The sequence below is a fragment of the Myxine glutinosa genome, unplaced genomic scaffold (assembly GCF_964187855.1).
Source record: "Myxine glutinosa unplaced genomic scaffold, kmMyxGlut1.1 SCAFFOLD_586, whole genome shotgun sequence".
NCBI lineage: Eukaryota > Metazoa > Chordata > Myxini > Myxiniformes > Myxinidae > Myxine > Myxine glutinosa.
Window position 1 is genome coordinate 74171 of NW_027616682.1, and position 13611 is coordinate 87781.

At 43.7% G+C, this 13611-nt stretch overlaps 1 long non-coding RNA gene across 1 annotated transcript; it reads left to right on the forward strand.

Annotated features, from left to right (window-relative positions):
- The first annotated feature begins 1155 nt into the window (after positions 1–1155).
- Positions 1156–9149, forward strand: LOC144889025 (uncharacterized). The gene is made up of 3 exons (XR_013621535.1): positions 1156–1242; positions 1347–1406; positions 9054–9149. It is a non-coding gene; the product is annotated as an uncharacterized LOC144889025 (long non-coding RNA).
- The last annotated feature ends 4462 nt before the right edge of the window (positions 9150–13611 follow it).

Below are 13611 nucleotides of genomic sequence, written 5' to 3' on the forward strand. Positions count from 1 at the left end.
TACGCTACTTCTAACCAATGAAAGAAAGAGACAGTCGAGCAGGTTTGGAAACAACAAATCTTGCATTAAACAGGCAAACAGGCATTCACAAGAAAATGCAGTGTCACATCAGAAACAGTCCTATCCCTGTCATTCAATGAAACCCCTAGTACAACAACAGGCATTTTAAGGCCATTTTCCCTGCTAGAGCAGGGATTAACCTTGCAGACCCCATGACAATCTTCTCCATTTTGCCCTATTTTCTAAATCTCCCCTTGTTAACCCCCTTGCCCGCACTTCTTCTTCCACCACCTTTAGCCAAGTCTTTCTCGGTCTTCCCCGTCATCTACTTCTGCATTAATTTCCATGACTCTTCTCACCCAGTCACTTTCATCCTTCCTCAACACATGACCAAACCATTTCAACCTGTTTCTCTTCACAGCATCCATCACAGGCTCTATTCCCATCATCTTTCACAATTCATCATTTGTCCTCTCTCAACGATAGTCCGCACATCCACCGAGCCATTCGCATTTCCACCCTTTCCAGCCTTCGTTACTGCTCTACCTTCATTACCCATGTCTCACTCCCATAAATCATAACACTTCTCACACATGCAGCATACACCTTTCCCTTCAGCTTCAATGACACTCCCCTCCTCGTCAGCATGCCACTCAGTTCCCGAAACTTCTTCCATGCACATCTCACTCGAGCAACCGTTGCCGAGTCTGATCCACCTTCTCCATTCAGCATGTCTCCTTGGTAACAAAATGTTTTCACACCTTCCAGCTCTCGTGTTCAGGCCGTTAGTTCTCCTATGGTTGGCAGCGAGTGTCCCGGAAGCATTGAAGGAAAGAGTGGCAATCATATGTGGGAAAATTGCATACTCAGTCAGGGTCGCCCAGATAGCTCAGATGACAGAGCACTGATACGGTTTTCCAGACGACCTGGCTTCGATTCCCGGTCTGGGAATGTAATTTTCCCACATATATCTATTTAATTATTTAATCGTGTTCATTAAGATAACATTTCAATCTTTTTCAACCTGGGCAACAGTTTACCACACATGATAAGAAGAACAAGTGTTGTGGTGACACTGCACCTGACGTGTAAGTCTGAGAAAATATCCCTTTGGAATGATATCCGATTTAGCACATTTGTATTCAGTTGTCGATGAAGAGTTCTGTTCTTTTGCAGGGAACCAAAGATGAACAAGTCTTTACCATCCAAGACAAAGAAAATCAGTTGTTGGAAGCGTCTGAAGTAAATAATTTATTTTCCTCCTCGTGACTTTTTAAACTTGTTTTAGGATGTATCTACCGCATCACATGTAGAAGAAACTGACTTTTCAATCTTTTTCAACCTAGGCAAAAGTTTACCACACATGATAAGAAGAACAAGTGTTGTGGTGACACTGCACCTGACGTGTGAGTAAGAGAAAATATCCCTTTGGAATGACCTGGCATGAAACGTGCTCGCAATAGAAATGGTATTCCTTTAAGGAAATTCAAACTCTCCCTGTCGTACCTCGATCACATTTTGCTCCTTAAATATTTTCTGTACCATTGTTTGGAGGTTTCAGGGCTGAGTGATTCCCTGAGCTCTTTAACCTGGGTTGACACGTCTCTTGTAAAGAGTTGACAAATTATCGCCGGTACCCTGAACAAATGACAAATTCTTGCCAGTCAACAAAACGATTGGTCAACCGATCCGTGAAAACCTTGTGCCACACCTGGTCCCACAGCCAGACTAAAAAGTTAGGGAGAGGTATCTGAAGAAGAAGATGAAGTTTAAGGTTGTAAGAATGTCCATCGAGAAGTGCAAATGACAAGCGTCAGGAGGTACCTGATCTGAGGAGAGGGATGTGATACACGGAATACCACTTCAACCAGACATATCAAAATATTAATCTTCGTTTGCAAATATTTGATCCATAACAAAGGATGCAACGACTTCTTTGTTCAATATTATAGCAGAATAATACGAACAATACTGTCAACCAATACAAGGAACTTTGAGGAGGCCATTTTTCCCATAATGCCTGCTCTCAATGAACACCACATTCATTAAATTAATCATTTCATGTACTTGTCACGGAGAAGGTGTTGGGTGTTGAGGTAGTGTTGGGCTGGTGTTGGTGTGCATGGAGATGAGAATATTGTGAAGGAGGGGCAGAAACATCACCAGTGGATGAACAAACATCTGTTGTGGGTACATCTCCTGGTATGGGGTGGCTTCTCTCGGAATGCTTCCTGACGTAAGACCCTGAAGCCGACGAGTCGTGGACAACTCCGCCATCCAAGGTGATTAAAATCTGGCAGAATCCCTGCGGCTAACTGTCACTTTACTTTCTCGGTGACTAATTAGTTACGTCAGATAGTGACTGCTCTCGGTTCCCACCTTTATCTTTTTGTTACATACGGCTGAGCGAAACTGTATGTGGGATTCCGGCTGGACTAGCATAGTGAATCAGTGGGGCACAACCTCCCTTCTATTTATTGTATGCTATGTCTAACCAATGAAGGAAAGACAATCGAGCAGGTTTGGAAACAAGAAATCTTGCATTAAACAGGCACTTATTTTCAAGAGAATGCAGTGTGACATAAGAAACAATCCTCTCCTTAGCATTCAATGAAACCCCTTGTACAACCGGCTTTAAACAAAATACAGGTGGGCGCCACGTTCATCCGGGGGAATTATATAGAAAAGGGGACATAAAGGAAGAAGTTGGTGCGTGTTGGTGACTCGTTCCTCACCCTCATGTAAACAGGCTTGGCCCCGTAGGTCTCAATGAGGTGTCGATGCAGGTGGATGCACGGTGTAAGTGAGATGTGTGCTGTCGTGGAGTGTATTGTGTGGTGCTTAGCTCTGAAAAGAAATGTTGGAATTCTTGTGTCGTTCATTTAACGTTTGCTGTTGCTGTTTTTGTTGAGCACATGCACTCCCAGGAAATTGTGCACAGGGATATAAAGGTAACCAACTACCCCAGTGCAGACCGTGATACGTTCTGCGTAACACTGCAATGAAAACCATTTTTTGATGGAGGAAAGGAAGGAATGGGAGTTGGAAGTGGGAATCACTAGAATGCACATTATCAAGTTGATTAAACATTCTTTATTCAAGAAGAAGAAGAATTGTCATACCAGATACCGATACCACGGGGTGGGACTAAACATTTACGGAGAGAGAATTGGGGTCTCCTTCTCACTCTGAATCCACTCCCACAGATATGCTACCCAGACAGAAACCATACTTGGGGTACCCTTAGGCAACATGCAAACTTTGAGTATTTTTTTTAGTTTTTGAAGACTATATATAACGAGAGCAATGTGACTGCGTCACCAATATGCCTCCAAGTAGTTCCACAATGGGTAGATGCCCTCGTTCACTGTCCTAAAAATGAAAAAGTTTGATTTAAATCCCTTCAGCTGTTTTCAAGTATCACATTTTCACCAGCCATGACAGGTTTCACATCGATCAGTGAAGCAGTTTCAGAGAAGGATTTTAAAAAAATATTGGCTTCAAGCTAATATGGCTGCCACGCCACGTTTTTCTATCCAAGATGCTGCCAAACCACGTGACCTACGAAATCGGCATTTTCAAACTATATGTAACAATGGTGATAGGTGATATTTATAAAATTTCGCATCGATAGGGTAAGCGATTTCAGAGATATAATTATTTAATATTTTCCTTCAATCCAATATGGCTGCCACACCATGTGACCAATGATGTTTTCTTGATTATCCTTTAATCGCAATGCCTAGTCAATGACACACGTAAAAGTTTGAGTCAATTGTTTTGGTGGTTCGGGAGATGTTGTTTTTTTTAAAGGTTTTAGGTTAAATCCAATATGGCTGCCAAACCATGTGACCTATGATGTCACAAATTTAATATTTCAATAAAAATGGGTCATAGATATTGCACATGCAATTTCAGATTTAATAATAATAATACACTTATTTTGTATAGCGCTTTTCAAGAAACCCAAAGACGCTTTAACATGGTACATAAAACAAAGACAAAAGAGACAAAAATACATAATTAAAAAACCAAACAGAAAGGAAGGAGAAGAGACGATCAGGGGTTGAATGCAGTGTTGAACAGGTGGGTCTTGAGTGATGATTTGAATGTGGTGAGTGAGGAGGAGTCTCTGATGGTTTGAGGTAGTGAGTTCCAGAGTGTGGGAACAGCGATGGAGAAGGCCCTGTCCCCCCAGGATCTGAGTTTGGTCCGGATGGGGGGGGGACAGGAGGTTGGCAGCAGCAGAGTGGAGGGTGCGTGTGGGAGTGTGTCTGGGTAGGAGGTCAGTCAGGTAGGATGGGGCCAGGTTATGAAGGGCTTTGTATGTCAGAAGGAGGATTTTGTACTGGATTCTCTGGGAGATGGGGAGCCAGTGGAGCTTGTGAAGGACGGGGGTGATGTGGTTCCGGGCCCGGGAGTGGGTGAGTAGACGGGCAGCGGAGTTCTGAATGTATTGAAGTTTATTGATGATATTTGAGGGTGAACCATAGAGGAGGCTGTTGCAGTAGTCCAGACGGGAAGTGATGAAGGCGTGGATGAGGGTTTCTGCAGCTGTGGAGGAGAGGGATGGACGGAGACGGGCGATGTTTTTCAGATGAAAGAAGGTTGTCTTGGTGATCTGTTTAGTGTGTTTGTCGAAGGAGAGGGTTTGGTCAAAGATGATGCCAAGATTCTGGATGTGAGGGGAGGTGGTACTGGGATACCGTCGATGTTGAGGGTGAATTTGTGGGTGGATTTGGTGAGCGTTTTTGGTCCAATAATGATTATTTCGGATTTATCACAGTTTAGTTTGAGGAAGTTGATTTGAAGCCAGTATTTTATTTCAGTGATGCAGTTTGTCAGGATAGAGTGGGTAAAAAATAAAATATAATCACCTTTAGAGGCCATTTTTCCCCGCAAAGCGGGGGTTGGCCTTTTTGGGCACCGTGGTTGTTGTTGTTTTTTTGGTCCCCTTTTTGAAGCAATGTTTTACGGCCGGATGCCCTTCCTGCCGCCAACCCTTTTTGTCGCCTTTTTACGACAAGCAGGGAATTACCAGTGAACTGGTACTCAATTTGCCGACCTCGGAAGGATGACAGGCTGAGTCAACCCCCCTGGCGTTAATTCAGCGATCGACCGGGATTCAAACCCAGGATCCTAGGATCCTAAGCTGGCACCCTAGCCGCTAGCCCAACACCAGGTCTCAGAGTGGGTGGCGGTGGAAATTGACTTGGCAGAAATGAAAAGCTGGATGTCATCGGCAAAGCAGTGGAATTGGAGACCATGACGACAGATAAAGTGACCAAGGGGGAACAGGTACAGGATGAAGAGGAGGGGACCGAGAACTGAACCTTGGGGGACACCTTGGGGGAGGGGAGCGGTGGGGGATTTGCAGTTATTGATGGAGATGAACTGGTGCCTGTCGGAGAGGTATGATTTGATCCAAGAAAGGGCAGTGCCAGTGATGTTAAAGGTGGTTTCAAGTCGGGTAAGGAGGCTGATGCGATTGATGGTGTCAAAGGCAGCGCTGAGGTCGAGAAGGATGAGCATGTTGAGGTTACCGGCGTCGGAGGAGAGAAGAAGATCGTTGGTGATTTTGAGGAGTGCAGTTTCCATACTGTGGTTGAGGCAGAATCTGGATTGGAATGTTTCATACAGGTTATTGGCAGAGAGGTGATGTTTGAGTTGAGTGGCTACAGCGCGTTCCAAAACTTTTGACAGAAAGGGTCGGTTGGAGATGGGTCTGAAGTTATTTGGGGTGTCAGGATTGAGTCCAGGTTTTTTCAGAATGGGGTGACAGCAGCGATTTTGAGGGATGGTGGGACGATGCCAGTAGACAGGGAGGAGTTTATCATTGCAGTGATAAGTAGAGAGAGAGAGCAGGAAGGCAAGCCTTAACAAAGCTGGAGGGGATGGGGTCCAGAGTGCAGGTGGCAGTTTTCATTCCTGTGAGGAGTTCAGAGAGGTCAGTAGGGGAGACTGGGGAAAACTGAGATAGGGGTTGGCAGGATAAGGGGGGGGCGGGCAGATGGTTAGAGGGGGAACAGGTGCGGTGGTGGTTAAGCTGCTGTAGATGTTGTCTATCTTGCTTTGGAAGAATGAAAGGAAAGAAATGCAGTTGTCGACTGTGAATGACTGGGTGGTGGTATCCAGGGGGCTGAGGAGTTTGTTTATTGTGGAGAAGAGTGCGTTTGGGTTTCCGGAGCCAGAGTGGATTATTTGAGATTAGTAGGTGGAGCGGGCGTGGGAAAGGGCATCTTTGTAATGCTGCAGGTGGTCTTTGTAGGCTTCGGAGTGGATTGTGAGACCCGTTTTATTACGGAGTCTTTCCAGTTGGCGGGCACGGGTTTTCATCAGGTGGAGTTCAGGGGTAAACCAGGGAGCAGAATGGGTGAAGGAATCTGTTTTGGTTTTTATAGGCGCAAGCTGGTCAAGGCAGGAGGAGAGAGTGTGGTTGTAGTAGTCAGTGAGGTCAGAGGGGCTGTGCAAATCAACGAAGGGAGAGGTGGACAGTTTTTCGGAGAGGGAAGATGAGAATGAGGTAGGTGAAAGAGAGTTTAGCTTACGAAAGTTGATTATGCGTTTTTGCCTTAGTGCTGGGGTGGGAATGTTGATGGTCATAGTGATGGCTAAGTGATCGGAGAGAGTGAGGTCAGAGCCAGAGAGATGGTGTAGATGTAGTCCAATAGAACAGACAAGGTCCAGAATGTGACCACGGTTATGGGTGGGAAAGTTGACATGTTGAGTGAGGTTAAAGCAATTAAGAATATCAATGAAGTCAGCGGTTATTGCGGAATCAGTGGAGTCCATGTGGATATTGAAATCACCGAGGAGGAGGGTTGAGGGGGAGAAGGAACAGAGCTGGGTCAGAAAGTAAGAGAAGTCAGACAGGAATGATGGGTGTGGTTTGGGAGGGCGGTAGACAACTGCCATGACTGACTGTGTGTGACCAGAAAGTTTAAAAGCCAGGTGTTCAAATGATGGAGCAGATGAGATGGAGACGGGGCTGGTCTTGATGTCCTGTCAGTGTATTACAGCAATTCCACCACCTCGGCCCTCCGAGCGTGGTTTGTTGATGTATGAGTAACCATTGGGTGTAGTGAGGTTGAGTGAGAGGTAGTCCAGAGGTTGTTGCCAGGTTTCAGTCAGACAGAGAAAGTCCAGTTTATTGTCCAGAATGAAGTCGTTTAGGATGTGGCTTTTATTGTTGAGGCACCGGGTATTGAACAGAGTAAGCTTCATATTGCTTTTTATGGTGTGGATGGACTCGGGTGATTTTGCCAGGGCTTGCAGACAGGGGGCGCGTTCGTGTATGTTGTTGTGATGACGTAGTCGACGGGTGAGAGTGTGCTCAGCTGACCAGAGTGAGGGGATGGAGTGACCTGCCTGGGAATATACAAACTTGCGACCGGAGCCTCTATGGATGTATCTGGGTCGTCGTAGGAGTCCGTGGTTTTTGATGACAGAGATGCATGGCGGAGTGGAGTGGTTGTTGAGTTGAAGAAGCCTAGCGGTGGAGTACCTCAGAGCCATGCCAGGTAGGAGTGAAGGGGCACAGAGCCCGGAGAAGTCCTCTCACAGATCACAGATCACAGATAAGGATAAGGAATTCAATTAATTATATTCTTTATAGGATAAGGAATTCAATTAAAACATTTTTGGCTGGGATACCACTTCACCAATGATGACATCATTATCATGCTTTTGTTCTCCATTGGGAGTACTTGACAATGTGCCAGGTTTCAAATTTTTCCATTCAGCGGTTTCTGGGAAATAATTTTTTAATTACTTGCGTTTAATCGAGGATGGCTGCCATACCACGTCACCTATGACGTCACAATTATCATAAAAAACATTCTGCATGGGTGCCACTCCTACCCTCAAAGTTTCGTCTCAATCGGGCACGTGGTTGCTGAGAAAAACAAGGTTTAGCCCGTACGGATGGATGGACGGACAACCCGAAAACATAATGCCTCCGGCCACCTTCAAGGGCAGAGGCATTAAAAAACTATTTTCCCAAAACAAGGCTGAAAGCCACTACATGGAAAGAGCTACAAGGAAAAAGAAAAGGAAAAACTGGCAAAACCTTCATCTAGTCCTGAAACGAGGAAACGTCTTCACAGGGCCACTGTGCAGGAGGGGGTATCTAGGCCAGTGGAAAAATTAATTTTCCTACACCCATTGGGTGTATTTCAAAAGACCCCATATCCGTACTGGAAGGCTGGTGGCTACTGAAGGGAGCTCATCGACCCTTTCTCAGGTGTTGTTTTTAGTCCTTGCAGGGTGTCACAGTCACCCTCCCCGCTAGCAAAGCCCTCAGGTACTCAATGACTTGCATCCTTCCAGGCAGACACTTTCCCATTCACAGCCACTCTTGGGTTCCTATCACTCCTCCAGTTAGTTCTTAGTATAAACTTCTTAATGTTTAGATGCAGTACATGCATTACACTTTCCTCGTGCATCCAATCTTGAACTTTCAAAGTCAGCGCTCACTAATGTGGAGGATTGCTGGAAGTGAGCACTGTATTTGAAATTTGCATTTTGATTAAATGTTGGGCTGTTTCGACTCCCCATTAAAGCACTTCCTTCTTTGAGATGCAGATAGATCTTCTTTAGTACAATGCACGTGGCTGTGGAAAGCATCATTTGCAGGCAGGTTCAACGTACATCCGAAGTAAGGCACACATTGACGAATCATCCTTTCTGTGAATTACCAGGATGGCAGCATATTGCTGACCCGGGATTCTATCCCAGGCTACACAGCTCAGAGGTGAGTGTAGGAGCTTGCGACACGAAGGGGAAAGAAAAAAGTGTGGTTAAAAATATATATTTAGTGATCTTCACCCCCTCTTTACACGTGACATTTCTTGGCTTCATTGTCAACTGTATTTGAAGATGCTTGGTGGGGTAGCACAGTGTAGTTAGTGGTGGTGTTTGCTGTCTGCATGTAGAAAACACAAATACCTGATGCAGTCTGATTTTTCACCTGCCTGACTGCATTTTTATTCTCACATTTTCTTATTTGTGACATTTATTTAACGACAGCTTTACAAAATCTTTCTTTTCTGCAGGAATGCTGAGCTTAAAGTGATAAATGAATCTGTTGAGGAAGAGTATGCTGAACCCCAAGTAACAAATGTATCTGCTGGGGAAAAGCTGCGAACTGGTGAGTTTTGAGAAATAATCTTTTCACAAAATATATTATCGTCTCATTTACAAGTACAACAAGAGTGACCTGAAAATGTTTGTTGTTGATTTGTTTCTTTTTCAATTTGCTGGTGGTGCCTGCTTGTTCCTCATGACAGTGATACAAACAACTTCCTCTCATCACAGTAATCTTTCCCGTGAATGCTCCAGACTTTTTGTTTTGATCCTCCAGGAACGCCATGGCGGTGTTTTAGTAGCTCCACTCGGTCACAGGTGTAACTTTAGTGCAGAGGCATCCGATGTGTAATATTTGGCCAAGCTGAGCATCACCTCAAGCAATACAAAACAATACTGATTGGTGATATTGATGGAAGAGGAGGAAGACAAGGATTAAAATGGACAGACAAGATGATGGAATAGATGAGGAAGTTAAAGATACAGCTGCTGAATAAACATTTGAATGGTGTTCCGTAAGAGGCAATCTCTGGATTGTAGACGGTACCAGATGATGGTGAGAGAGCAAATTAATTTAAAATGAAAATATAAAACGGCATGATCACTGAGGTGGAGGAAACGCTCAAAGGAAGCAAGTAATAGGTTTGGGTTGGGAAGGGTTAATGCGGTTCAGAAAGATCATGGTCAGGAGGATGGATGACGTGAGATGGTGGTTAAACTGGGTGTCCCGTCTGCCAGCATGAGGTGGTGAGTGTTAAAGATCACATAGTGTCACGTCAATGTGTCCTTCACAAAGAGGAGGGAGCTATCACTGGCACCTTGGGCGAATTCCAAATTCCTCTCATCACCAGCTGAGGACACTGCATCAACGGTACATCTGCCTTCTTAGCCAATGATGCTTGGTACTCCACAGTCTTGTTTGTGCTAAATAGAACATGGAAAAAGCCTGCTTTGTCTGATTCGAAAATATAAATCCCATTAACATCCTTCCACAAACATAAATTTGCCTTCTTTGTTGTTGTCCAACACTGTTTCAGATGCATATTTGTGTGTTTTTTCCACCATTATTCCTTTATCCTTTTCCTGGAGAGAATCCACCATTTATAAATTATACTGTGTCCAACAGGGCTGTACACAACAACAACAACAACAAACAACAGGCATTTTAAGGCCATTTTCCCTGCAAGAGCGGGGGTTAGCTTTGCGGTCCCCATGACAATCTTCTCCATTTTGCCCTATTTTCTGCATCTCTCCTTGTTAACCCCCTCACCCGCATTTCTTCTTCAACCCTCTTTAGCCAAGTCTTTCTCGGTCTTCACTGTCCTCCATTTCCTTCTACATTCATTTCCATCACTCTTCTCAACCAGTCACTTTCATCCTTCCTCAACACATGACCAAACCATCTCAACCTGTTTCTCTTCACAGCATCCATCACAGGCTCTATTCCCATCATCCTTCGCAATTCATCATTTGTCTTCCTCTCTCTCAACGATATTCCACACATCCACCGAACCATTCGCATTTCCACCCTTTCCAGCCTTGGTTGCTGCTCTATGTTCATTACCCATGTCTCGCTCCCATAAATCATAACACTTCTCACACATGCAGCATACACCTTTCCCTTCATCTTCAACGACACTCCCCTCCTCGTCAGCACGCCACTCAGTTCCCGAAACTTCTTCCATGCACATCTCACTCTCGCAAGCGTTGCCGAGTCTGATCCACCTTCTCCATTCAGCATGTCTCCGAGGTAGCAAAATGTTTTCACACCTTCCAGCTTCACGCCATCTCCAAGATCCAACTCAACATTTCCTCCATCTGCAGCTCCCTCTGTGCACACCTTACACTTGAATGTAGCTGCCACACTGGTTAATGACCCTCTCAAACCACTACATTTTTGATGAACCCACTCAGCGCACATTGTACATTGAATGGAATTCGCTCCGACACCCTTCCTGCACATAGCACACGGCCACTTCCCAGTTCTTTCTACCTCACCACATGCTTTACCACTTGCCATCACCTTCGTTTTTCTGATATTCACCTTCAGACCTTTTGTCTCCATACATTCCTTCCACTTGTTCATCTTCTCCTTCAGTCCATCCATACATTCTGCAATTAACACCAGATCATCTGTATACAACAACTCCCACGGTAAACCCTCCTTTACGTTCCGAGCCAGCACCTCCATCACAGCTACAAGGCTGTACAACCACCGTTTAGAGGCCATTTTTCCCCGCAAAGCGGGGGTTGGCCTTTTCGGGGACCGTGGTAGTTGTTGTTTTTTGGTCCCCTTTTTGAAGCAATGTTTTACGGCCGGATGCCCTTCCTGACGCCAACCCTTTTTGCCGCCTTCAACGACAAACAGGGAATTACCAGTGAACTGGTACTCAATTAGCCGACCTCGGAAGGATGACAGGCTGAGTCAACCCCCCTGGCATTAATTCGGCGATCGACCGAGATTCGAACCCAGGATCCTAGGATCCTAAGCCGGCACCCTAGCCGCTAGCCCAACACCAGGGCTAGGCCCAACACCAGCTACAAGGCTGTACAGATGTAGTGAATTTACCTCTGAACTGTGCAGTCTGCTTTGCTTCTCAAACTGATCGTGCACTTTCGAATAAAGAGCTAGTCTTGCACGTGAGGCCCTGTGTCGGACTGTTGTACACCGCACCTTTCCTATGCCATCTCCAGGCGCTGCATAACCTCATTTCCGGGCACCGAAGGGGGCTCGGTAATGACGCCCGCTAAAAGGGAGTACTCGGTTTTCACTCTGGTTGTTTGTTTTCTTGCTTTCTTGTTTGTTTGTTTGTTTGTTTGTCTGGGCGATATCTCAGCCATCCTTTAAGCTGGGAAGCTGAAATTTCAGCACAATAGTGAGCAAGTACTTTGTCAAAAAGGGTATTTTTTGTTTTTTGATTAATCAATTAATTGATGAGTTATTTAATTATTAGCGATTAATTGGCACTCTTATACATTTACTTTCTCTTCTGACCATTATCTCAGGCACCTTTTGAGTTAGGAAGCTGAATTTGGACATGCCAAGGATCCTGGGTTCGAATCCTTGTTGATCGCTGAAGTAACACCAGGGGGGTTGAAGGCCTGTCACCCTTCCGAGGTCGGCAAATTGAGTACCAGGTCACTGGTAATTCCCTGTGTGTCGCAACAGGCGACTAACAGGGTTGGCGGCAGGAAGGGCATCCGGCCATAAAACATTGCTTCAAAAAGGGGGCCATGGTGCCCGAAGTGATTTGGCTGCAAAGGCTATTTTTGATTTATTGATTAATCAATTAATCGATTAATTATTTGATTAATGACTAATGTTTTTATTTTTTTTGATTTACAGATTCGGATGAAATGGTGGTGCTTTATATGTTCTATTGGCGAATTGATTAATTAATTATTTATTTTTTATTGTTCTTTATTTATTTTTCTTTATTAATTATTTATTTATTTTCTTTCTCATCTGGCCAATATCTCAGGCACCTTTTGAGCTAGGAAGCTAATATTTGGACATGAGAGTGACCAGGTGATGTGGCCATAAAGGATATTTTTGATTTATTGATTAATCATTGAATCAATTAATTATTTATTGATTAATCAATTAATTATTAAAATTTTTATTAATGACTTTCATTAAATTTCTAAAAGATTCATCTTCGGATGAAGCAGTAGTGGTTTTGTTATGTTATTAGCCAATTGATTAAGAAAATATTTTATGATAATTGCACACCGCACCTTTCCTATGCCATCTCCAGGCGCTGCATAACGTCATTGCCGGGCACCGAAGGGGGCTCAGCAGTGACGCACGCTGAAAGGGAGTACTCAGTTTTCACTCTGGTTGTTTTCTTTCTTTGTTGTTTTCTTGTTTTCTTGTTTGTTTGTTTGTCCGGGCGATATCTCTGCCATCCTTTGAGCTCGGAAGCTGAAATTTCGGCACAATCGTGAGCAAGTCCTTTGTCAAAACTGTATTTTTTGTTTTTTGAATAATCAATTAATTGTGGAGTTTTTAAATTATTAGCGATGAATTAAGTACTTATTTAATTAATCAAATTTCCTTTCTCTTCTGACCATTAACTCAGGCACATTTTGAGTTAGGAAGCTGATATTTGGACATGCCAATGACTTGGTGATTTGGCTGCAAAGGCTATTTTTGATTTATTAATTAATCAATTGATCAATTAATCGACTAATTATTTAATTATTCGATTAATGACTTAGAATTTTTTTTTTAAAGTTACAGATTCTGATGAAATGGTGGTGGTTTATGTGTTCTCTGACCGAATTGATTAATAATTTAATTTTTTAATGATTATTATTTATTTATTTTCATTATTAATCATTTATTTATTTTCTTTCTCATTTGGCCAATATCTCAGGCACCTTTTGAGCTGGGAAGCTAATATTTGGACATGACAGTGACCAAGTGATGTGGCTATCAAGGATATTTTTGATTTATTGATTAATCATTTAATCGATGAATTATTTATTGATTTAATCAATTAATTATTTAATTTTTTATTAATG